This window comes from Zalophus californianus, chromosome 1 (assembly GCF_009762305.2).
Source record: "Zalophus californianus isolate mZalCal1 chromosome 1, mZalCal1.pri.v2, whole genome shotgun sequence".
Lineage (NCBI taxonomy): Eukaryota > Metazoa > Chordata > Mammalia > Carnivora > Otariidae > Zalophus > Zalophus californianus.
Window position 1 is genome coordinate 104,955,412 of NC_045595.1, and position 27,301 is coordinate 104,982,712.

Here is a 27,301-nt window from a genome sequence, read left to right on the forward strand (position 1 = left end):
GAAAGATAATAATTGCTGCTTTAAGCTCTAAGTTTTGGACTAGTCTGCTATGCAGTAATAGACAACCAGAAACCCCTCCAACAAAAACCCCTTTCTGTGCCCTCATGGAGGGTCTCAATAAAGAATATGTTTGGCTGCAAATAACAGAATACCCTATTTAGTGGCTTAAAGAGATATCAGAAGTCCAGAGCCAGGCATCCTGGAAGGGGACAACTTCTGCCGGCTGCCCTTAAAGGCTGGGCTCCTTCTACCCTCCCGCTCCCTCCAGGATGACTACAGTCTCTCCAACCACTGCAGCAGTGTTCAAGACAGTAAAAAGAGGTAAGGGCAGAGCAATGAGGGGACAAAGGCCTATGAGATTGCCAGGCAAATCTGCTTTGTCCAAAAGGCTTTTCTGGAGGTTTCGTTCGGTGACTTTGCCATGCATTTCATTGGCAAGATTTGGATCACATGGGCCACCTCAACCCGCCAAGGGAGTCTGAGAAGGTAAGTATTTTAGCACAGCACATTGTTACCCTCATAATAACCAAAGTTAGCAAAGAAGAATGGGTAGTAGAGAAGCAGGAGCGAATGCCACAAAAATTCTTTTTGTCCTAGAGCCTCAAGCAGAGAAGAAGCTGCTTGCTGCTACAGCTCCTGAATTCCTATAGAGGAATGGCTTAAAGCATAAATCTCTTCAGAAGGGTAGGTGACGGAAGCTGAACTTTCAGAGCAAGTTCACTGCTTTTTGCTTAAATTCATTTGTACATTTATCAGGATGGCTTAGGGAAGCCTGCGATTTTTAGTAAGGGAGTGACTCCCCTCCCCCACCGAGCACCCTCTGAAACTGACACTGTCTTCTCAGGCAGTGAATGAAGCACCAGCATCCACAGCTACTCTAGGGAATGGTCTGAAATTTGCTCTTCACAAATATAAAAGGCCTTAATAACTAGGTCAACCCATACCAATCATTTCTGTACATCTTTGCATGACAAATGAACAAAGATGCAAATTCGCTTTCAGTGGCACCCATATACACAAAAACTCATTACAAAAATGGAGGCTTGTCATGTTTGGAACAAGAATTAAAAAAAAAAAAAAAAAAAAAACCTCATCTGAAATCCAAATACCTCACAAGCACTTGAATGTGTAACATGGCCTAAATGTTAATGAAGCAATTCGACTCACTCAGCAGGATGAGCAACAAAAGAAAGTCTTTTCAAGACACAGCTGTCAACAATTACACTTGGTGGGGTGGAGCTGGCTGATATTCAGCATCTTAAAACTCATGGAAATGTGGAGCCTATTTGACCGAAACCATTCCAGACTCCAGGGAAGACAGTAAACCTCTATTTATTTGGCAGGCCCGAGAATAGGATATTCTGGGGAGCTCGGCATCCCCACCCAGCTCAGAAATAAATGACAGATTTTTGTAAAGACTCAGAATGATAACAGAAAGCACTTACAGATATAGAGGCTCTAACCTATCCTTCCTTTGATGTGGTGATTCAGATGGCATTTCGAGGTTCTGGCAAGGCCTCGATTTTATATTTCAAAATTTAAAAAAATTTGGAACGGTCTGATAATTTTTATAAACTGAAGTTCACTTTGTGGTATTAGGGTTACTTACAGGAGAAAGCCCCCATTCTGGCTGAGGAGGGCTCCTTTGAGAATTACTTCCCTTACCCCAACATACACACGCACGCACCTAGCGAACATGTTTGTACCACAGATAACTGGACCAGGAATAAACCCTGACCAAAGGGAGATACTCAGATTTTCTTTCCCGGCAACTGGGAAGTCAGAATTCAGGGAAAGCCCTGCAGCCTCTACCAGTTGCCTCCAGCCAAGGATATGAGAACTTGGGACACAGGGAGTGGTCCTGTTCTGCCTTGTACATAAAGATACAAAGCGCCAGATGGGAAAGAAAAAGTAGGAGGTAATTATGCTGAGTGAAGAAAGACTAGAAACCATGTAGCCCCAGAAGGAGACCCCCCAGAGTGGAGGCCTGGGTTCCTAATAACCTGCAGTTCCTGGTTCTTGCCCAGCCCCCATAAGGCCTGACTCAACAACTTCCCTCCTGCTTCTCCCCCTCTCTCCCTCCCATTTTGTGGCGGGTCTTTCTGCCACATTGGTCTAAGACTTAATACTTGTTTAATTGTGAAAGATTTCTAACCTCCACAAAAAAGAGCATAATTAAAAACAAAAACACCCATATTCCCATCACCCAGATTTAACAATTATCAAGACTTTGCCACATTTATTGCATTTTTTTTCTTTTCTGAAGTATTTTAAAACAGATCTCAAACGTCACGTTATTTCACTCCCACATACTTCAGTGTGTTTCCCAGAAATATGTATAATCCCAAGACTTTTATGCTGTAAAATCAGAGGAGGGACAGTGAAGGATGGAGTTGAGCCAAACTGGGGGAGGAGGGGGAAAAACAGTGGGGAAGGGGAAGGGTAGTGGGGGAGGGGTAGGCAGAGGAGGAGGTAGAAAGGACTTGTCAAAAGCAGTGTCTTAGAGAGCTGCTGGATTAGGGATGAGGAGGAGGGTTTGGGGGTGAGCTAGCTGAGAGGCTGGGGGAGACTGAGGTTTATTAAAACAGAAAGAAGAGACAAGGGGATACTAGAAAGATCATTAAGGACTGCATTTGATTATCCTTCCATTCCTTCAAAAGACTTGAATAAAGACTGAATTTTAAAAACCTATTTTTTTTCATATTTAAATGTTAAAAATATGACTTTATGCTCAGTTTGAGTCATGTGTGACTTGGCTCCACTGAGGTACATTAAATGTGTTAGTTTATCTTATGGAGAAAATGGACCACATGGGTTTCCCTCAATACTGTAGGCATCTTAAGAGTGTTTTTAAGATTCCCTCACAATGCGCCAGCCACTGCTCTCAGTACTTCATGTGAACTAACTGGTTTAAATTCGCAGTGACTTTATGATGTAGGGGCTATAGCTATTATTATCCCCGTATTACAGATGGGGATACTATGGCTTAGAGCAGTTCAAATGTCTTGTCCAAGGTCACAGGTTGTGGGGCAGAACCAGGTATTGAACCCTGGTCTATCTTCTTTCAAAGTGTGGCTCTCAACCACTCCTCCACACTAAGGGTTAAGAGGCTGTGAACCCCGAGTCATGGGTGGGATGCGCATCCGATATGCACAGAACATTCCATGACTCTGTGCTGTCAGAAATGCCACCATTACCAGTGTGCTTTCCTTTCCCGGGGTCCTGCAGGGGTTTCTGTGTTTATAAATTCCTGTAAAAATACAAACTCCTCCTGAGACGGCAGAACCAGTGAGGTGAATTCACTGCTCATGAATGTGATGAGCTGGAAAGGAATAGTCTTAGTCTGTTCGGGTTGCCATAACAAATCATCATACACTGGATGGCTTATAAACAACAGAAATTTATTTCTTATGATTCTGGGGGCTGAAAGTCTGAGATCAGGGTGCCAACACAGTTGAGTTCTGGTGAGAGCCCTATTTGGGGTTGCAGTCTCTTCTTGCTATATCTACACATGGTGGAGACAGAGCAAGCTAGCTCTGGGGGGGGGGGCTCTTAAATAAGGGCACTAATTCTCTTGATGAGGGCTCCACCCCCATGCCTAAGTACCTCCCAAGGGCCCCACTTCCCAGCGCCATCATATTGTGGGTTAGGATTTCAACATATGAATTTTAGGGGGACACAGTTGACAGCAGGAATGAAGTGATTAGGAGCAGGAACTCTGGATTCAGGGAACCCTGATCTCAAGTCCTGTGTCTGCCCTTTCAAGGTCTGGGACCTTGGGCAAATTGCTTAATTTCTCCAGGCCTCAATTTGCTCCTTGGCAAAGTCGTAATTACATGATTACAAAGAGCGGAGAAGGCAGAGGATAAGGGAAGAATGACATGGTTTATAAACACTAAGAGGGGAGGGTGCCTGGGTAGCTCAGTTGGTTAAGCAACTGCCTTCGGCCCAGGTCATGATCCTGGAGTCCAGGGATCGAGTCCCGCATCGGGTTCCCTGCTCGGCAGAGAGTCTGCTTCTCCCTCTGACCTTCCTCCCTCTCATGCTCTCTCTCTCCCATTCTCTCTCTCAACAGATAAATAAAAATCAAAAAAAAAAATAAAATAAATAAACACTAAGAGGGAAAATAACATGGAAAGGCAACCTGTCAAAAATAAGTTTCCCATGTTGGGCTGGTGATGTTGGCCTTTTGTTCTGCCTATTTCAAAGCCTTCGGTCTATGTCATAGTTTCTAAAGAGTGTCTCTGACATTGACGTAACCCCTTTGGACTAGACTTTGTGGGTGGAAGGCACCTGCTGACAGGCAGAGGTGTGGCCTAGTGGGATCATGCATGGAGCTGGAACCATCTACGAACAAAACATCTTATTACAAGCTAAGAAGAGTCAAGGATTTACACTGCCCTCCTCCTCATTGTTCAACATTGTAAAACACAGCCAGGCCTTCTGCACTGCACATAGAGTGACCAACCCCCAGGGAGGGGCTTTCAGTGCCAACACTGGAACCATCCAGGGCAAACCGGCAGAAACTGGCCATCCTACCTGCACAGCTCCGGGGCTGGGGCTCCTCATGAAGTTGCCTATGTGAATTACACCCCTTGTGTGAGGCACGGTTTGTGTAACTACATACCAGTCCCCAAAGGGGTTATTTAAAAAACACTTTCAGGTTAAATTACTATGGACAGTTTGTACACTCTCAATGGTTAACTCCAAGTGTCTCCAGAAATGATAAGAGGCTAGAGAAGTAAATAAAGTTATTTGGGCTCTATTTGGAGAAAAGGTCAATCGTTTTTGGCTCTAAAAATAAATAACAAAATTACTTGGTCTCCCTTTGAACAATGAGACCAACTTTTCTCCCAAACCATTTATTCCCCCAACGTTTTCGCACATACGGAAAAGACAAACTAGGACAAAAACAACCATACACACTCCACCTAGTTTTTAACAATTGTTAGCATATTGCCATATTTGCCTGTTCTCCCCCGCCCCCGCTCTATCTATATCTATATTACATATCCTACTAAATATCCTACAATACACAGGACAGGCCCCACGACAAAGGATTACCTGATCCAAAGTGTCAATAGTGCTGAGGTTGAGAAACTTTGCTTTATATGAATCTGTCCAGAGTCCAGTAGAACCATTATATTTTATAAAGGTCAAAATACTTTCTAGAATGCAATTCTTTGCTACCCATTTTCATGACTGTGTTACACTCTTGCTTCACATCAGACTTTATGTTGAATAAACCTTCCTCTACAATGAATGGTCTGATCATGTTCTTCCTTATCTTATACATAGGCCATTGATTCTTTGAACCTAAATGAATTCTTGCTTTGTTTTTTTAAATTCCACATTGCTGATTTTATTCAGTGGGAATTGTTTTCCCACAAAGGATATAAGTTGCCCTCCTTGCTGTGAATAAACTATAACTAGATAAACAACTTTATGATACCTTTGTTTAAAATTATTGATAGAAAATCATTGGCTAGAAAAGGGTCAAGGTTGGGTGTTTTGTGGCACATCAAAAATAACCATCAGCTGGACACAGAAATTAATCACTACATTGTATGTGCTATGATGTTCAAGCAGAAATGACTTAGGAAAACTGTCATCCAAATGGTCACACCTCACTGAGAATGATACCTGCTATGGACTACATTGTACACCTCCCCCCACCTCCATTCATATGTTGAAGCCCTAACCCCAATGTGATGATATTTGGAGATGAAGTCTTTGGGAGGTGCTATGGTCTGAGTGTCTGTGCCCCCCGAATTCATATGTTGAAATCCTAACCCCCAAGATAATGGTGTTAGGAGGTAGGGCCTTTGGGAGGTGATTAGGTGACAAGGGCAGAGCCCTCATGAATGGGATTTGTGTCCTTACAGAAGAGGTCTGAGAGAGCTCCCTTGCTCCTTCCACCATGTGAGGACATAATAATAAGTGGGTCATCTGCAGCCTAGGAAAGGGCCCTCACCAGAACCTGACCACGCTGGCACCGTGATCTTGGCCTTCTAGCCTCAGGACTGTGAGAAATAAATTTCTGCTATTTATAAGCTACTCAGTATATGGCCTTTTTGTCATAGCAGCTGGAGCAGGCTAAGACGGGAAGTAATTAGATTTAGATGAGCTCATGAGGGTGGGGTCCTCATGAAAGGATTAATGCCCTTACAAGGAAAGACCAGAGTCTCTTGCTCTCTCCTGCCCCTTCCTCCACCCACCTGCCCTGTGAGGACACAGAAGAAGGTGGTGGCCAGGAAGAGGACCCTCACCAAGAACCAAATCTGCCCGTACCTTGATCTTGGACTTCACAGCCTCCAGAACTGTGAGAAAGAAATGTCTATTGTTTAAGTCACCCAGTATATGGTACTGTGTTACAGCAGCCAAACTAAGACACTATCCTTTGACGCTCTGGAAATATTTTACTATTTTTATGCCATTTGTAATCTGATAACCGCATCAAAAGGTACAACCTAAGATTTCTTCACAATGCATTTCCCACTGCTCTGAATTTCAGGAAAGGTTCTCTCTTCTCTGGAGCTGCCTTGCCTATGTGTTGTATCTCATAAAGTCCATTGATACTATTAATTATAAGACATACCATTATTTGAGGTACTATGAGAGATAAAAAGATATTGCCCAATGTCATAATGTTAAGAGATATACAAGGCACGTCTAATTTTAAAGATGCTGAAATGTAAGAAATGCATGCTTTGTAACTGAGGACCATCTGGCCCTGGGTATAAGGTGGGACTCTAGAAGGGAGGAAAGAACCAAGCATTTCCAGTCCATCGTACTGGTCCTAAAGCTGAAAGTTCCTGTCTTACTTTGGGTTCCTTTTTCAAGGTCCACATTTGGAGAGTGTCTCTTTCCTCAGTGGTGCTGAGTGGAGTGGAGATCCCTTTGCTCTAGCCATCTGCTGGGAAAAAGATTGTTGCTCAGCAATGAAAGTACTGTCCGATTTGGTGTCAGCAAGGTGCTCTTTTTTGCTGTCTGAGCAAAAAGATGTGATGAGATCTGTCTGTGTCTGACCAGTGAATTTCATGAAATAGGGCCCTTCCCATTCCTGGCTTGCAGCAGAAATGCTTCTTTGTAGGTAGACTACAAAAGAACAGGCCTGGAAATCCAAGAGAGGAGATGACTCATGATGAATGGGAACCAGCACAGGACTCAAATATATTGCATACTTTCCAAAACAAGTCCACACCAGAGCTGAGTGCTGACATAGCATTCTCCCCCAGATTCTCTGAGGCAGGCACTCACACCAAAAGCCGGCATCCAGACTCACAGACCATCAGAGGCTCTCTTGGCTGGCAGGGAAAGCACATCCCAACAGTGGATTCCCTCTGGTGGTACTGGGGAAGTAGTGAGGTTTCTCTAACACCCAGTTAAAAACCAACTCATGATTCTGAGGCCATGAGGTGCCAAGGGAGCCTGTGGGTTTGCTAGAGAGCTGTTCTATTCTCAGTCTTGTGGCAGAGGCCCTGGGCAGCTGGGAGTCCCAGGAGGAATGCCTCCCATGGCTGTGCTGGGGTGCTGGGCCCTGAGGCTGGAAGCAGTGACCTTTGAACATTTCTCCTTTCAGAGTCTCTCACAGAAGGATCTGACTGGTGCTGTTTTACTGGGTCCAGAATGAACCCAAGGACCTTCCTTCAGCATGCTCAGGCCCGTCTGGTGGGGTGAGGAAGGCCCCCCTGCCTGCCTGTGGCAAGTGGGGGCAGTCACACTTCTCAGGGCCTCAGTTCGGCTGATGGCGCTTTCTCTGAGTGCCTTTTGCTTTTCTGCTGGGAAGCATGCTGCACCTCACCATGGTACCCTTTGCATCAGCAGAAATGAGCATCAGTGATCCCTGTAAACCAAGTCAGGCATCTTGTTAACTAGCCAGAGTGACCTTGTCACCAACAACATTTGCAGCTACAGAAAGCCGTGGGCAGGCGGCTCCATTTGCATCCTGTGTGCTTCCAGAACTCTGGCACACCGCACTGGGTCTCACAGCTTGGCCGCCACACACGGCTCTGCAGGGAAGCTGCACACTGTGCAAAGCGGGGCAGGGGGGACACTCCGCAGTGGTTTTATTCTTGGCCATCACCACTGGAAGACTTTGTATTTTTAATTTCAATATTGTCATCTTGCCAAACAAATAAGCAAACAAAAAAAATCCCTATACCAGAAGTGTTTTAAGTGTTTAACAATGTACCTTTTCGCAGGGTGACAACTCCAAAGACCAATCCGGTAGGACATGGGAAGTGAGCACCACAAAGTAATAACAGCACTTGAATGTTATGCTGCTGCCCTAGCAGCACCCTCCCCTGGGGGTCACTGTGGAAATCTGTGGGGGTTCTGGATTTCACCATAACTTTGGAAGGGGGCTCCCAGCCTTTAGGGCATGGGCTCCCATCTCAAACAAGAATTTTTTTTTTTTTAAGATTTTATTTATTTATTTGACAGAGAGACACAGCGAGACAGAGGGAACACAAACAGGGGGAGTGGGAGAGGGAGGAGCAGACTCCCCACTGAGCAGGGAGCCTGATGTGGGGCTCGATCCCAGGACCCGGGGATCATGACCTGAGCCGAAGGCAGACGCTTAACCTAATGAGCCACCCAGGCGCCCCTCAAACAAGAATTTTTCTGCATCCTGGATAACTTGTAAATGTCCGTTGGACTGTTGGGTAAATGAGAGACCTGTTTATAGTTATATGTGTATAAAACCTAACTTGAATTACAAGGTACTTTTTGTGAGGTTTTTTTCTTTCTAAGATTTTATTTATTTGACAGAGAGAGACACAGCGAGAGAGGGAACACAAGCAGGGGGAGTGGGAGAGGGAGAAGCAGGCTTCCCACTGAGCAGGGAGCCCGATGTAGGGCTTGATCCCAGGACCCTGGGATCATGACCTGAGCCGAAGGCAGACGCTTAACAACTGAGCCACCCAGGCGCCCTGTGAGGTTTTAATATACACTGACATTTTGGGGACTGCCACTAGCATATAAATGGACAGAAGACTGTACTCTGTTTTGTACAAAATTTTACCAGGGATTGTTCACTGTTTTGGAAAAATGTGGTCAGGCTGTACCTGTGACATTCTCTGTGGTTCTGTATACAGGTGCGAATATCTGGCTCTTTCATATGTCGTCTTGAGTGATTATGACTGGGCACTCACTTGTTGAAATATATATATTATTCTCCTTTTAGAAAACCTTCCTTTTACTTCTCCTTATAATACAGTGAAGACATTACACTGAAATTTTATTATGTTATATAAGCAGACTATATTATCTATGAATTTTCTTTCAAGATGGAGAAGGTATTACTTTTCCAGTGTGGTGTAACAAATTACCAAAAATCTAGTGGTTTAATAACATATTTATTCTCTCCAGTTTCTGTGGGCAGGAGTCCAGAGGTACTCTGTCATGATTTCACAAAGCTGGAATCAAGGGACGTTTTTGCTAGTTGTGTCCTCATCTGGAGGATCAACTAGGACAAGACCGGTTCCAGGTTCACTTGGGTTGTTGGCAAAATTCAGCTCCCTGAATCTTGTAGGTTGTAGGACTGAGGTCCTGGTTTCCTGGCAGGCCATGGGCCAGGGCTGCTCTTAGCGTCTAGAAGCTTCCTGCAAGTCCTTGCCAGGTGGTTCCTTCTACAGATTCTCTAACAGTGTGGTAGTTTGTTTGAGACACTGTGATATTTCACTTTCTTCTAAAGATCAAGGGTCACTTGAGATAATCTTTTTTATTAACTCACCATCAATGGATTAGTAATCTAATCATGAGAGGGACAGCCCATCCCATCACCCCCTGGTCCTGCCCACACTCTAAGGGAGGGGATTAAAGACGGTGTGTACTTGGGGGGGTTGGGGGGACTCCTAGATATCTGCTTGCCACTGGCTATAAACAAATACCTGTTATGAGAAGGAGGCCTTGGTTCTCACAGAACTGAGGAACACTGCATGCCATAAAAGGGAGTTTTTCACGTACATTTACCTTTGGAAGCCTCAAAATCACCTCTGGAGGAAGATATAATTTTTCTGGCAACTCTCCTGATAGCCAATGTGAATTACCACTTGGGCTGACTTAAAAATGCTTAGGGCACCAGCATAGCAGGATCAAAAAAGAAAGAAAAGGAAAATTTAAGCTTCAATAAACTTACCTGGAATTTGCAAAACCTAAAATTTTAGAGGAAATAAGTAAAGCTATTATACTGCTAGTGTGCCTAAGAGTTTTTGTTTTAGTATTTTATAATTTTTAAATTTTAATCAAAAAGAATTTCATTGCTTACAACCTCTAAATGATCCCAACCCCGCCCACTTCTCTTCTATTTTACAGTTAATATTTATCGAGCACTTCTTATGTGCCAGGCACCATTTTAAATAACTCGACACAAATTAACTTGTTCAATCCTGATAAAACCCCAATGAGGTCTCCGTTTCACAGGTGGGAAGATGGAGCAAGGGGGCTTGGCAGCTGACTGACGATCAAAGTGGGAGTTGGACCCAGGACCTCAGCGTCAGAACCCATGCTTTCACACACTTCAGTCTGCTGACCCCAGGTGAGAAAACCAAAACCGCAGGCAGGATTTGTCCAAGGTGTCAAGACAAGACTTGCCCATGGCCTCTCTCAGTAAACACCCCACAAAATTCAACCTATAGAGCCCATCTTCATATACCTGCCCTTTGGAGCTCTTTTCGTTTGAATCATTTTTATTGTGGTAAAATATATATAACGTAAAATTTGCAATTTGAACCATTTTTAAGTATATGTCAGTGGCATTAATCGCATTCATGTTTTGCGACCATTGTACTATCCATTTCCAAAACTTTTGTCAACAGAAACACTGTGCCCATTAAGCACAAATTCCCCACTCTCCTTCCCCCATAACCTCAACTCTACTTTCTGTCTCTATGAATTTGCCTATTCTAGATATTACACATAAAAGGGACAATATTTATCCTTTTGTGACTGACTTATTGCATGTAGCATAATGTTTTCAGGTTCATCCATGTTGTAGAATGTGTCAAAACTTCATTCCTTTTTATGGTTGAATAGTATTCAATTGTATACCATAATTTTGCTTATCTACTCATCTTTTAATGGATACCTGGATGTTTCCGCCATTGGGCTGTTGTGAATAATGCTGCAATGAACATTGAACTGCATGGATGAGTCCCTGTTTTTAATTCTTTGGGGGTATAGACCTACAAGTGGAATTGCTGGACCATATGATAATTGTATGTTTAGATTTTTGAGGAGTTGCCAAATTGTTTTCTACAGTAGCTATACAATTTTACATCCCCACTAGCAATGTACAATTGTTCTGATCTCTCCGCATCCTCACCCACGCTTGTTACTTTTCTTTTGACAATAGCCACCTCACTAGATGTGAAATGGCATCTCATTGTAGTTTGGATATATTCTTGGGAGAAACGTCTATTCAGGTCCTTTTCCCATTTTTTAATTGGGTTGTTTGCCTTTTTGTTGCTGCACCGTACGAGTTCTTTATACACTCTAGAGATTGCTTGATTGATCCTTGCTAATCATCACTCACTCGTCAGGTAGTCTTAAGAGATCCAGGTGGAGATAAACACGCCTTTGATGGGAGACATGAACCTGGATGTTGGAGAGAGCAGATGAGGGGGGAACTGAGAAATCATCTACCACTCCATACCCACCTACCCTCCTCTAAAGCCAGTCACCCTGGACCATCAAGACAAACCTTCGCATTCTGCTTCTCAGCGCTTACTGAGCGTTATCCCCAGCAGAAGCTCTGTGAGCCTGCGCCCTAGTACAGGGATGGCGGGACCCGCACCCACATTCGGCTGCCCTCCATGCCCAGCCACAGCTGCCGCAGGGGGGCAGGGACTGGAGGAGGGCGGGGTTTGTGGGTGGGAGAAGGAAGAACAGAGCCTTTCCCGTGTGGGAGGGTGGTGCTTCTCAGATGGAAGATCCAGGGGCCAGGAGGTGATACCTGCGAGGACGAAGACGAGATGAACTTATAGGAGAAGTGACAGCTGGGTGGAGGCGGGTGGGGTGAAGGGGTAAGAAGGAAAATCATGAGAGGATGAGGGGAAAATACCAGAAAAGGAGCAAGCTGGTATAGCCAGAGCAGGGGGTAAAGGCTTCCGGGAAGAGAGCACCACAGACCCGTGTTTCACTGACAACACTTCTTGAATTCGCCCCAAGCACCCTCTCATAGCCCCTCCTCTCTGGCTCTCGGAAGGCTTGGTTGGTGGGGAGCGATCACCTTTCCCACTTCAACTGTTTATCCAGCAGGCCACACATGGGGGCTAAGAGGAGAACGCAAACACTTCTTTCCACCACAAGTGGAGCCAGGCCGCCCGGCCTTAAGCGTGGGCAGCCAGAAACACCGCGCGCGCTTGAGAGAGCAAGTTTCCTCACGCCCAAACGACACGTGCTCTGCGGAGGGGAGGCGGGGCGCCGGCCGCGGGCCGCCGCGGGGGAGTCTGGGACGCGGGGCGGGGCCTGGGGACGTCTTCCTTCCTTCCCGCCCGCCCGTGGCGGGAGGAGGGGCTTCACCTTCAACACGGTCCTGGCTTCCTCGCGCTCGTTTCCGAATAGCTCGTGTGCCCTTTCCCACGCGGCCCGCAGGGCCAGGCCACCCCCGGGAACTGGAAAGGACATCTTGGCCCGAATCCTCCTGCCTGCAGCTGGGGCTGGGGGGCGGGCAGCAGAGGAGGAGGACGGGCCCCACAGCTAGGCGAGGTGACAGCTGGGTGCTGCTCACCGCCAGTCGTCCTCCAACGGCCTTTTGCGCCGGCAGGCCCGGTGGGGGCAGCTTAGGAACCTCTGAGGGAAGAACCAGTGCTGGTGAGATGTTCAGGTTTCCATAATGAAATCAGATGTGCTTTTAAGAAAAGAGCGTCAGGGGCCCCTGGGTGGCCCAGACGGGTTCCGGGATCGAGTCCTGCTGCGGGCTCCCAGCTCGGCGGGGAGCCTGCTTCTCCCTCTGCCTCTGCCTCTGCCTCTCCCCCCTACTTGGGCTCTGTCTCTCTTTCTCAAATGAATAAATAAAACCTTAAAAAAAAAAAGAGCGTCAAAGTGATGATTAAGTTGAAGGAGCAAGCTTATATAACCTTTTTACTGATGTCCCCATTCCCGCAACGGTGTGGGTTATGATTTCAGGGGCAACGTGGCTTATTGTGTAGCTGCCTGAACAGGTGTGCAGGATAATAACAATATGGGGAAGGATATAGTTTAGATGTTTACTATTGGCCGCTGCTGCAGAGAATTTTTTTTTTTTTTTATTAACTCAGTTTACTATACAAGTCGTCATCCTGTGAGGAAACTGAGCCATCACTCAAGGCAGGAGGATGAGCTGATCTAGGAAGGGCCAGGATGGAGAAACAAAGTCTGGCTGCCAGAAGGAGGGGACAGTGACCAGGCTGATGGAGGAGCATGGTGCCCGGAGGGAGGCAGCATCAGGAAGAGGCCCCATCAGCAGACAGCAGGCACCCTGTGTCTGACCTGGCTAATCCATGTGGGCCATCCAGGCACCAGGTGGCCTCTGAGAAGATTAAAGTAGGCCACAGGGTTTTAGGCAAGAGATCAGAAGGAAAAAAGCTCTGTGCCTCTTATCCACTAACTTCCCCTGGCCCCCAAGTGCCTAGCATGGAATCTGGCACATGGTAGGCCTCAATATATACTTGTTGAAGGAAGGAATATGAAGGACATGCTAATGAGAATCAAGGAATGCTCCTATCCTAAAAGGATGGGGAAACCAGCACATGATCCAGATAGAGCCTCAGAGAGAGGGAACAAGTATGGATGTTTGGAGAAATGTGGCGGGTAGCTTCTATGATGGCTAACACTGACCTCTGCCTCCCGTTATTCATGTCCTTGTATAATTTCCTCCCCTTGAGTATGGGCTGGACTCAAGGAAATAGGTTATGGCTAAAATGATGGGATATCACTCCCAAGATTAGGTTGCAAATTTAGTGGCTTCTCTCTTAAGGGCTTTTTCCTCTCTCTTGCTTGCTCACTCTGAGGGAAGATAGCTGCCATGTTGATGAAGTGCGCTATGGAAAGAGTTATATGAAAAGGAACTGGGGGGAGTCTCCAGCTAAAAGCCAGTCAGGAATTGAGGTCCTCAGTCTAACAGCCTACAAAGAACTAAATCCTCCCAACAGGCATGTAAGTGAGCTTAGAAGCTGATCCTCCCTGAGCCAAGTCTTCAGATGAGACCATGGTCCCCAGCCAACAGCTTGGCCACAACCTCATGAGGTATCTAAAGCTAGAGGCACACAGCTAGGCCCCCCTTGATTTCTGGCACAAAGAAACCCTGAGGTAGTAATTGTTATCTTAAGCTGCTAAATTGTGGGGTAATTCGTTTATTTAGTGAGGGGCTACAAACATACGAGAGGTACAAAGCTACAACTGATTAATATTAGAAGAGGCCCACTCACCAAGCTCATTTCATGCTGACTCACCGAAGCATTAAAACAGTGCTTCAGAAATGCAGACTTCTTGATCTATGGATGAAAGAGGACTATCTATAAGCATAGGAAGAGGTAAGTTATTCTAACATGAGCAGCTTAATATCCAAATGAGTGCCATTTCTTTCAAAATAGTCACCTTGAGTGACTGTACATTAATGACACAATTGTTCCAACCATGTCTGGAACAACTCTTAGATACTTAGACCAGAAGTTGCTGGTCACACCTCAAAAGTAACAGATACCCAAAGACAGGAACCCTAAAACTTCTTCCTGTGGCTGTGGCTAACCCTGGTGAGCTCCAGGAGAGCTTGGCCCTGGGTGCGAAGTCAGCAGAGGGCACTCTGATACCGGTAGAGCCATGACCTGAGATTTCCTTCGGCTCCTCTCCCTGAGGAGCTGACTAAGCAGAATGTGAGTGAAGATTCCTTGAGTTCAATGTAGAAGAGGAGTTCCCCCACAGTGGTTTGTAGTGGGGTGCTCTGAATGGGTTACTAGTGTGCCCTAGAGCCCGATTTTCTTAGGCCTCTAGGCTTGAGAGGCTGGGGCATCACTAGGGACATCTGTGTTGGTTGCTGCACACGGCTGAACTGAAGGCAGTGAAGGAGGAGCCGGCTCCCCTAGGCAGCTAGATCCCCTGCAGAGAGCAGCAATGCCTTTCTGGATGAGGGACCCAAAAAGCAAGAATGAAGCCCAAGGGATGGCCAGTGGAGAATAAGGAGACAAAAAGTCCCAGCTTCTAGGCTTCATAGATCCCTAATATCTGTCTTCATATCTCTGGGCTACTTCTGGCCATTTGCAGCAAGGTGAGCCCCCTAATGACACATGTGTCCCCTGCAAATGAGAGCCCTTATTTTGAAATATTTCATCTGAAAACATTCCATTGAATTCATAATCTACTGGAAATGCCTACATTCCCTTTCTCAATGAAAGAAGAGAAAGAGCAGTTGGGTTCTCTTTGGTTATAATTTCAAATGTTGTAAATTTTTGAATGGCTGTAAAGCTGGCCTTAAAAATTTTATCACCTTCAATAGCAAACAAAATCGTTGATGGTGACTATCAAAACTCTGAAGAGGTGATAATTAAAATGTCTTGAGGAATTGTTGCAAGGAGCCATTTTAAGCATCAAAATCCAATTAAAAAATTCTGTTGAAAGCAAACTCAAGCTTCTCATTAAAAGTGTTAAAAGATTTTATTTGAAAGTTTCATACAAATTCAATACTTATGTAATCGAAGGTGATGCCTCCAGATCCCCTTTAGTTCTAGCTTTTTATACAAAAATTAGCTCTCTTTATGCATTTGTGATATAGAAATGGTTGGGAAGCATTGGGACAGTATAAGCCCACTTCTCCAGGGCCCATACCAGTTCAGACCCACCTTCAGAGGAGTAGAGGTTGAGTAGAGGCTGCCCTCTGCCCCCAGGCTTTTCTCAGCTGTGTAGGAACCAGGGAGAGACTAAGACAGCATGCCACAAAGACAACTAGGGCAACCAACCTCCTCCCTCATCACAGAGGCTGGATTCTGTTTATTCCTCCCTCCTTGTCCTGGAATAGTAGCCCCTAATGGAGGTGGTGAGTCTTTATCCTCTGAAGGTGGATTCATTTCCAGAAAAGCTTTGAGCCACCCGAGGCTAAATTCACATGCATAAAACACTTTTTAGGATGGCTAATAACATTTGGAGTCCCAAAGAGGCATGACATAAGTCAATTTTTTAAAAATTTTCCCTAAATGGACTCCAAGGGCAATTTCCTAAGCCAAATGCTTTGATGCCTGCAAAAATCATATTGGTTCCTGTGCTTTGCGGGAAGAGTGTCAATTAGATACAAAAGGTCTAAGATGTTTAATTGAAATCACTGTCACTGCTTTATAGCTATGCCTCTTAGGATATGCAAAACAAATTCTCTAAATAGAGGCTTCCAAGAGGCAACTGAAATAGCTTTACTCTTGTTTCTAATGAATTTCTAACAATTGAATGGCATCGATCATTTGGAATTTTACCATCATAAAAAAAAGTGGAAATGATAACAGCTTCAGTTAAGAATCATTGCAAAACATTCACACTATCTGCTATTAATTTATTTCTATTAATTTCAGGCTAAAGGTAGTGTGCTCAGAAGGCAATTACAATTCATAAGAGTCTGAATGAAGGAAAAAGAAGCCAGGGAAATGAGTACAGATGTGGAAGTGGAGGGGTAGTGCCTCATAACAAAGCAAAAATCCGAGAATGACATTGATGTTTCCTAGAACTCCAGAGCAACTTTGGGATTTTTCCATCATTTTGCTCATTGCTTGTTCTATGTTTCCCATTTGTTTTAAATAGGTTTATTTATGCGCTGTTAATTTAGAAAATAATGTATGCTTCTTTGGAGAAAAAAATCAGAATAGTGCAAAGTAAAAGATGAAAGTCCCCAGCGATTTATTTTTTATATAAAACATGATTAAAATTTTGACACCCTCCCCCTCTGTTTAACTCTGCAGTTCTGTTTTCTCTCACGTTCTCTCTGTTCTGCTCCCCGCTAGGCCTCCCCCTTCTCCCACTTTGGCTTGCCGTCCGGATTCCTTTTGTGGGTTCAGTCCAGCCTCTGGGGGGTCATTCCTGCGGCTGGAGGCTCTTTTAAGCCCGACTTCCTGCACCACTGGCTCCCTCTTGTGGCTGTAGTGGGTCACTGCATACCACTGAGAGGCCAGCCTCTTCCAGAGAGGCCTGACCCTGGGAGAGCAGCTTCACCTTCCCCACCCCCACCCCCCACGCTTGTGTTCCCTCTCTCGCTGTGTCTCTCTCTGTCAAATAAATAAATAAAAATTTAAAAAAAATTCATTTGCTTTACCTACAGATATTAAGCAATCAAATATACCAGCACTGGGGACAATGAAAGGCATCAGATATGATCCTGCTATCAAGGCTCTCTTTTACAGCTAATGGGAGACAATTCATAGGAAACGCTGGCCTAGGAGAAAGCACCGAATGGCACGGAATCAGAAGATGTGAGCTTGAGCCTCTCTTCCACCACTATGCAGTTTGTGACCTTCGAAATAATGCAGGATAGTTGGAAAAAAGGCAAACAGGGACAAGGGGCCACCCTAAGAGGTAACCACCCTTAAAAGGATTTTACACCACCCTGGAAGGAGCCCTCCACCCTTTCCCACGTGATAGGTAGATGACAAAAACCTGATTGGGTGACAGGAGCAGGGAGGGTTAATCAGATTAAAACAGCCCTCCAAGGAGGCCATAAAAACCCCCGAGACTTAGAAACTCTTGTGGCAACCCTCTCCAGTTCCCTCCCTCCTTGGGAGCTTTGTACTATTGCTCCATAGACTTTGCTCTGCTGCCCACCAGTCTGTCTGGTGTATCTCTTCATTCTTCAAAGCGGCATGACCAAGAACCTCAGGCACTAAAGGAAAAGAAATCGTGTAACAGAAATAGTCATTTAACCTCATTGAGTCTCAAGTTCTCTTCACCCATGAAATGAGGACAAAAATACCCCCTCGTTTTGCTTCCTTGCCTCATTGTGAGGGTCACTTGAACTAATATGTGAACATGCTCTGGAAACCCCATACAAATGCAGCTAGATTCTGTTATTTTCAGTATAATTTGGCCCTTCAAAAAGCTGTGTTTCTCAAAATACTTTCCTACAACTTGTGCCTCGAAATTCTTACCCACCGAGTCACTCTTTAAGGGGTTTTCCTGCCTGGGCAAGGCATTGTTACCTGGAGGGCCCAATGGTAATCTGCAGCAGCTAGTCTGTCAGATGAATCCGTCCGTGGATTACATCTCCTCCCATCCCAGTGGAAAGGCTCATGAGGGAACTGGCCTGGTGACTCACCCTACACAGCAGGGCAGGGTTCTAGCTCTTTAACTGGAACTCCTGACCATTGTGTTACCTAGCCAGTGGCTCCAGCGCCAAGATCACCCAGGCTCTACCATGTCTCTCTTTTTCCCCACAGAGTTTTCAAGCACCGCCCCCATTTCGGCTGGGTCATATTTTTTTGGTATTGCTTCTGCTACCATAGTGGGGTAACCCTTAGCTCAGTTCTGATACAAGTTTGTAGCAGAGGCCAAGATGCCCAGCCTGTATCTCCTTGGCACGCACCTCTAAATACCAACAGCTGTTTTTGTAAACACCTGATTTTTCTTTGCTGAGGGCTGTTTTGGGATGCCAGAGAGTTAATGCCCCCAGATGCAGCCCCCTGGCAAAGACAGAGGAGGTGTGGGTGAACAAATACATCCACTTTCTCATCCTTTGGGCAGTGGTGTTCCAGAGTGTTTCCCAGTGGGATTAAGTCCCAGTGTCTCCCAGAGGGCTCTTGCTTGATTATACACCCTTATTGGCTTCCTGCCCTTCCCTGTCTACTAGTGCTTCCTGGGATCCCCTCACAAATACACTACTTGCACCCAAATCCTTGTGTCTGAGTCTGATTCAGGAAAATGCAACCTAGGACAGTTGGTACTGGAAGTTATCCTGGGAAACAGACCCTTGGAATGGAATTGTGGAATCGGATCATTCCGCAGCCCGATGGTAAGGAGACCCCATTGTTAGTCTTATGTGGAGCTTAGAAAGATTCTAGAAGATTCTCCCCTTAGCTTGTGAATAAGTTTGGTAAGACTCATTTGCTGTGCTGAAATGGAGTCTGCTCGAAGGAGATGCATCCTTATACAATAGCTCTGGCACAGGCATGTCAGAGATACAGTGGCAAAAGATTATAGAGCTGGTTAATTATTGAAGAAAACGACAGGCTCAGGTCAGCCAACCATCAACTTAGAACACAGCATGAAAGCCAGAGACTTTGGGGTGCCTGGGTGGCTCAGTCGGTTAAGTGTCTGACTCTTGGTTTTGACTCAGGTCATGATCTCAGGGTCGTGAGATAGAGCCCCATGTCAGGCTCTGAGCTCAGCGAGGAGTCTGCTAAAAGTTTCTCTCTCTCTCTCCCTCTGCCCCTCCTCTCTCTCTCTCAAATAAATAAATAAATCTTAAAAAAAAAAAAAAAGCCAGAAGTCTTCTCAGGCAGCATTTTTAAAACCCTCACCTACTGCAGCTGGAGGGCCAGTCATAAAGAAAACCAGATCTAGGACCGGATTTTCAGGCTGTTGCTGTAACAAGAGAGGTTGGAGTCACAGCCTTGGCACGTCTCCTATGAGGAAGTGAGGGCCCTGATAAGAGTGGGACCCTGAGGTGAGAAATCTGGGGTGATGTGCCCTAGAACCTCTAGGCTGGCAACAGTAGCCCCCTCCCACTCGCTAAAAGAGCAGCCACTTGTTACCTAGAGATTAGATAAAGGCCTTGCCCAAGCCAGACACCTTGCCAGACAGTGTTTCGCTAGCCTTGAGATTTGCTCCTGCATCTCCTCTTTATAGCTGTATCAATAATTATGGTCAAGTCATAGCAAGATTTGGAAAGCGAGTAGTATCCCTGCTATCGAAAGTAAGGGATCATTCACGAGACCTGGCCTGAGTTCTAATGGACTCCCAGGTGAGTTCTGCTCGCTATTCAATATATGCATCCTGCTTACACACCGAGGAACTTAAACATCTTGTCCCTTCATGTTAGTGCCTTGAGATTGGCCATGGTGGAAGTATGTCCAAACTACAAATCAGCAAATGCCACCTATTCAAATCAGAGTATTTTCTTCTCCTTTTCCCCCTTCAACCCACTTCCCCTCTGCTCCCCCATTCTTCTTCTTCATAGAGAGCTGGCTATCAGCGTATCATTGTGAGACAGGGACCCTAGGAGCAAGCCCTAAGTGAAAAATATTATGCAGCCAGCGTGCTTTCTATCGGTTGTTGTAGTTAGACAGCTTCTCAAACAGAACAGAACAAGTATATGTCCAGGAGTCGGTCCCATACACAAGCCAGGTTTTAAAAACAAGACCCGGGCTCCAAAAGACACCAACGAACTGCCTGAATTGCCTGCCCATTTCGACCAATCAGGATTAGGCTCTTCCAACCAATCAGGACAAGGTCTTTCCAACCAATCAGAATGAATCTTTCCCTTATTAGCATATCGGACCGGAGTGGGAACCTGAATGGGCACTTTCTCTATATAAGGAAGGCCTCCCGTTTGTCTTAGACCAGTCTGAGAACTATGTTCCGTTGTTTGTGTGTGTGTCTGCTTGGCTGGGTCCCGGCTCGTTTTTTTGTTGCCAGTCTCAAGAACCCGGCTCCAGGAACAATTGGAATGGTAGAAAGAATGATCCACATGAGTCCGCTGGACCCTTTGGAGACTGACTTGGGCCATTTGGGCCATTTATCTCATAGTTCCATTGTGGTCAATTCGAATAGGGGCCATGCTGGTGTTTTGGGTCCCTTGTTACCATTTCCAGCTCAGATCTTGCAAAGATCTAGGTATTCTTTCCTCGGGGTATAATTACTGGGTAGACAGCTACGGGAACATTTAGGGAAGGGTTAGGCGAAGAGCTACCAAGTATATTTAATAATAGCATGTGGCAGGGTCCTTAATGTGCTCTGGCTCTGACGACTGACATCTAGAAATAGGGTGAGGGCTGCCATTCTTCATTGTGGCAGCTGACATCGGCCTTTGTTCATTTGCTCTTGATCTTTTCAGTTACGTAGGCCAAGAAGTTCCCGTACCAGCTCCCTTGACCTGACCCCCACGTGCACCATGGTCTAGCAGTCATTATCAAAGGCCTTTGGAGAGTTATCTCTCTGCCTTGCTTGTCATTATGGCAATTACTTCCACCTTGCCTCTGATGGGCAAATGCCTCCCCCCGTCCCCCCAACACACACACACAATGACTAGAGCCCAAGTGTAACGTAACACCCACTTCAGTCAGTATTGGTCTGCAGAAGACAGCCACTGCCACTGCTGAGCTGCTCAGGGATGTTGGTGTCAGCCCTACCAACTAATGGGTTCTTTAACCAATGAAGAAAGTGTCTACCATGCCTCCACCAAGATGTGAGTCCTGATTCGTGAAAGTGCCCCCAAATCAAAAAGTTCTACCTTATTTCCTATCCCCAGAATCTGGACTCAACACTGAAGATGAATTTCCATACGTGTTCTCCTGGTCCCTCAGTGTATAAACAGGATGGATATATTGATCAGCTAGCAGAACTGACCTGGGAGTTTGTTAGAAATGCAAAATCTCAGGCTCATCCCAAATATTGAATCAGAATCTCTTTTTAATGGGCTCCCAGGTGATTTGTATCCATATTTAAGGATGAGAAGCCCTGCTTCAGAACTATCCAGAGACCCCAGCAGAAAAGAGTCTTCAGTTTCTTAGGCCTAAATAAAATAACTGACTCTCCAACACCATCATCACTATCCCCCTCGTCATTGTCAGTGACTGTCCCCATTATCACCATCGAGCAGTATCCATGAGGTAGGCACTTCATCACGGACCATTTTTATAACAGCACGTACGGAGCAGGCAATGCCTTGCCCTAGCTGACCCCATTTCCACAGATATAAAGTAAACCTTTTTTTTTTTTTCATTCTCTGACAGGATTCTGTAACTTTGCTTTCGCTTGGACTTTTAAATCGCCTTCCCCGGCAATTCCCACTTTCCCCAACTCCTCCACACTCGACTGCTTCTCATCTGCCGAACACCCCAGGTTCCTTCCTCACCCTGCCCCTACACCTTTGTGTGCTTACTCGAAGGCTTCTGCTATTGTCAGAACCGCCAAAGACGACAATGCTTCAACTGGCAGGAAACAGTCTTCACACTCAGGATTTCCTATTATGTGCAGCCTTTTCCAGAAACACAATTGCATCTAAAAATAGAAAGTGCCTGGATTTACCTTCATCTCAACACAATGACTCCACGGCCGCTTTGACTGGCCTTGAATGAGGGCCAAACACTTTGAAACAGAGACATTCTATCAATGGAGGTGAAGGAAGCCACTTCCAGGGACTTCCAAGTGAGGGTAGGCAGCTGTTTACTTATTCCCCATTCTTTTGTTATTTTGCTCGATTTTGCCAGTAAAACTGGGGTAGGAGGAAGGAAAGAGAGGAAGACAGGGGGCCATGGACCAAAAGGAAGGAATGCAGGGGAGAGGGCTAAGGAAGACCAGGAGGTGGGAGTGATAACTGTGGGGCAGAGGAGGTGACTCAAGAGAAAAGGAAAAGTGGCAGGTGTGTTGTTGAGGAAGAAAAGTGAACTGGAGAGGGAAGAGAGGAAAGGGACTGCGGTAGGATTTTCAGCAGTCTCCACACAGCTGGAATGGCCAGGACTTCACAGCTGGCCTGTGGTTTCCTGAGAGTGGAGAATGAAGAGAGCCACGTTTAATGTCCGTGCCAAGTTTGGTGTTGTTTATTTCCTTCTTTACAATCCCCTGAGTAGCCTAAGTGCCTCTGGGGAAGAGAAGTTCTCACCTCTATCCTCATTCCCTTCTGTCGGTTTGTGTTGGGGAGGGTGGGGGGGGGGTGGGGGAGGGGGGAGGGCAAACAGCATCTTGAAAGCTAGAGATGTCTGCCCTGTCAACCTGAGACCAGGTTGAAAATAAGTTGCCACTAAACTGTATGGAGCTAAATGCAGTTACATGGAATTAGGCTCCTGTTTGAGAAGAAACCACAGCCCTAGTTTGGATATTGGAGGAGGTGATCCTGGCAGAGAGTTCTAGTGATGATTCTGGGAGAACATTTTTCATGACCTGGAAATTCAGGAGCAAATGGAGAACTGGTGAGAAGTCAGGAGACAAGTGCCTTGGAAGTTACCTGGAGAGAAATAAGCAGAAGGCTGGGAGTTTTTCAGGGCTGGCAAGCTCTCCTGACTCAGAGTTAAGCAGAGTTAAGGGTAGCCCCCTCTCTGCCCATTACCACTGGGGGATCTGGAAGCACTCTCTTCCGTTCTCTAAGCCTCAGGGGCCCCATCTGTGAAACCCAGACAAGGACACCCACTTCATAAGGTGTTTGTGACGATTCCGTGGTTTGTGAATGAAAAGTTCCACTTCCTGTTTGTTCCATTACAGAATTTATAGGCAGAGTCAGGATTCAGGAGGTGTTAAGAAAAGAGCTTTGACCTGAAGTCAGGCATTGGACCAGAGAGAGAAAGAGGCAAGGGAGCCAAAGTAAACTTCACATCAGACGTGGTGAATGGGAAGAGAACACTGGGACCTTAAGGACCTAGACTATGTGAGACGGGGAGAAATGGTAGCGGTGGAGAAAGAGCCAGGTTCTTGTACATTCTGTGCCTCAGGGCAGCCAAAGAGATGTAGAAAGCATATCCCTCTAGGAGTATTCCAGCTAATAAATGAAGATAGCGAGAATTAAAATGTAACCATTTTGCAGCCCCTAAAGAAATAAAGGACCTAGTTACTGATCATTGTGTCAGTTATCAATTTATTGCCTCTCAGCCCCCCTATCCACCCTTCAGTACCTGCTCGGTAATAATGGATTGGACTCTTGAAGCGTTTCTTTTACAATGAGTGCAAAGTTAAGCTTTGTCAGTAGAGGGCGCTGTAGGGACATTGCTGGAGGAAGGGGGCTTTTGTCAGTCCGCGTTCCTGTATTGTTTTTCTTGGCTCCAACTGCATGGCCTCTCCACCATGCTTGCTCTGCCCTGGCCACATGCTCAGGATGTGCAGTCTCTCAGAGATCTCAGAGTCCTAGCCTGGACCCAGCTACCACCTTCGCCTCAGCACTTGTGATGTAGACACTGTGCACTCCAGGCCTCGGTCTGGGCAGTGGAGCCCCAACTCCTCCTGTGCAATGTTCACCATCAGCTGCCTCTTGCCTGAGGACGTCGGTCCCTCCCGTCCTCCCAACATGAATGCTGCACACCAGGCCTTCCACCCATAGCAGCACCCTGCACCCATGCTTGCCTGCATTCATGGATTCTTGCTTGCTTGTCTGTTGACTATGGAATAGCTCTGGCCAAGAAGCCCAGTGAACTTACTGGCCTTTATCTACTGTGCTGCAACCAGACCTACTCCAACTAAGTGGGAGTCTCAGTCTTCAGGGAACTCCCACTTCCAAGCTCATTTCTCCATGAGTACTCTCCCTTAGATATTGGATACCATATACCATACTTCTTCATTGTTACTCTCCTAACATAGTTAATCATTCTTTGTATGATTAGATATAAAGGAATGCCTGCTACCAACCTCAAGAAGAGACAGCCAGAGTCATGTGGCCTTGCTGGAAACACAACACACCTATGAGGTATTCTTGTCAAAACATCAATCTTGAATTTCAGCAAGCCTTAGACACAAGCATTCAAGAAACGCACAGGATACAGGGACATGTCGAATGATACCATCAGATGCAATCAGCAAAATCCATGCTGTGGGAAACTCCAAGGAAAAATAACCCGAATTCTCCCAACAAATTTCTCTATAGAGAAAGAATCTATAAATTAAAAGAGACTTAAAAGACCTATTAACCAATGAAAATTCATTGATCTTCTTTGGATCTGGATTCAAACAAGTTGTTAAAAAAGATTTATGAGACAATGGAGGAAAATTACTGGTCATTTGATGACATTGAGGTAATTTATTTTTAAAACTATAAGCTAATGAAGGAAATATGAACACTGGGTGTTTGATGATATTAAGGGAATTATTTTTCTTTTTGGATACGATAATACTGTGGTATTTTTAAGAGCTTTGATTTTTTTAGGTTTACTTACTAAAATATTAACAGATGAAATGGTATGATGTTGGGGATTTGCTTCAAAATAATCCATGCATGGGGTAGAATTGGCCCTGAGTTGATAATATCAAAGCTGGGTATGAGTACACAAGCTGATTAAAACCATTTTTAAACTCCTACAAGTTGATAAGAAAAAAGGCAACCAAAGTGAAAAATAAGCAATGGGTATAAATAGGCAATCCATGAAAGAAATATACATGGCCAAAAGAACATGTAAATGTGCTCAACCTTGCTGGTAATAAAGAAAATGCAAACACAAAACAACAATGGAAGATCAATGAGATGGGGAAATAGGTATTCCCATTGGTATTACCAAGTTACTTGGTAATTACCAAGTAATTACCAAATTACTGAAGGACAATTTGGCAGAATTCTTCAAATGTGTAAAATGTGCATTTCTGTAAACCCTGTAGTTTTGCTTCTAGATATATCTATTTTAGAGAAATGGTCAAATATCTGGACAAGAATATTTGTTTATTGCAATATTTTTTTGAAATAGCAACAGCCTAGAAGCAAACTAAATATTCATCAATGGAGAAGTGGTTGACAAAAAGGAGTAGCTAAAACATGATATGATATATCCACACAAAGGACCCTTTGTCCTTTTAGCCATTTTAAGAGGATTCATGAGCTGACATAGTAAAGCACTCTAAGACATATTGTTTAGTGCAAAAAGTATGTCACAGAGTAATGTGTTCCAACTGATCCCATTTCTGTAAAAATAAGACTAAATTAATACACCTAGGGAAAAAAAACACCCAGAATGTGTCCCCTTAAAAATGGCATATTGTAAATGTTTATGTTTGCATGTAAATGTTTACTTATATACATGTGACTTTGTATATACACATATTCTGCTTTGTTGATTTTTCATAATACTTTCATGGTGCTTATATAATTTACTTTTCTTTTACTTTATAAGTGTTTACTAAATTTGGCAAGAAATAAATCATTAGTGACCTGAGCATTAGTGATCCCTCCAGGGCATGGCGGGAGACCAAAGGCAGGGGAGCAGAAGCATGGTGGGTGAGTCCCTTCCCAGAGGCTATGCCCACAGCCCGGCCCTGGCTCATCCTGGCCCACCCTACCTTCCTGGTCCCATTAACACTGGTCCCATTAACCAGCCAAGTTTTAAGATAGAGAAAGCTCAAATAAGTTTTTCCTATTTAAAAGGGTTTCCTCAAATGTGTCTTGTCATAGGACTTTCAGGCCAGCTAGTCCAATTGCTGATTTTTAAGGATGAGAAAGCTGAGGTCCAGGGGCGCTAAGGGAGTTAGTTACCCAAGGCCTCTAGACTACTTGGCATTTTAAAAAGGTCTCTTGCAAAGTACTAAGAGGACAATCAGAAAAGCATTCCCAGGAAACCTCTGAATGTTTGGGAACCATGAGGAAGTAACTAGGGAATTATGTGTTCAGGACAAGCATTCAGATTAGAATTCCTGCAAAGTTGCTGACAGCCATGTATAAGTGACCGGCATCCAGTGGTAAATCACCAGGATCAGGAGAATGAATCATCCCAGGCTTTGTTCTTTGTAGGACAGCACATTTTTCTCTGGCTCTCTCTGTTCTATATCAGGGGATTGTTTCCATCAGGGTCACAGGGCTGAAGGACCCACTAAATCTGGCCTCAATCCTGTCTTGGCAAGCGGCCATGGCCAGGGTGATGGAGGAGTGTTTACACATGTCAGATCCCAGGAACATTTTCTCTGTTCTGTCTGATAAAGGCCAGAGTCAAATAGGCAGTGGTGAAGAGCACTGGACAAAGAGTCGGCTTGCCAGGGGGCGGTTTGTGTTCTGCCCTGAATCCAGCTGCGTGAGCTTGAATCGGTCATTTAAGGCTTTCTCAGCAGGCAAACTAAACAGGTTAGATGTGACTCCCCAGCCCTCCTGTCTCAGGAAACCTGCTTTGGGATGAAAGTAGCTTCCAGCCTGAATAACCACTTTCAAAATCTGTTCTCTCAAGCAGAGTGAGAAAGAAGTGCAAGTTTACAGCTGTGACTAGTGTAGAACCAAGGCCAGATGTAAGGAAGAGAAAGAATCAAAGTTGACATCACTACCCTATCTAGGCAGAGCAAGTAGGATCACCCTTGGAGCCAACTATTTGTAGCGGCTGCCTGGAGCACTGTGTTGAGAAGGATCTAAAGGAAAGCTGAGCTCAGGGAAAAGGGTCCTCTGACCCATGAATGATGTCAGCCATGGGTGAGGAGGTGAGGACACACCATGTTCTTGCTACCCCTGCACCTAATTACTGTATTT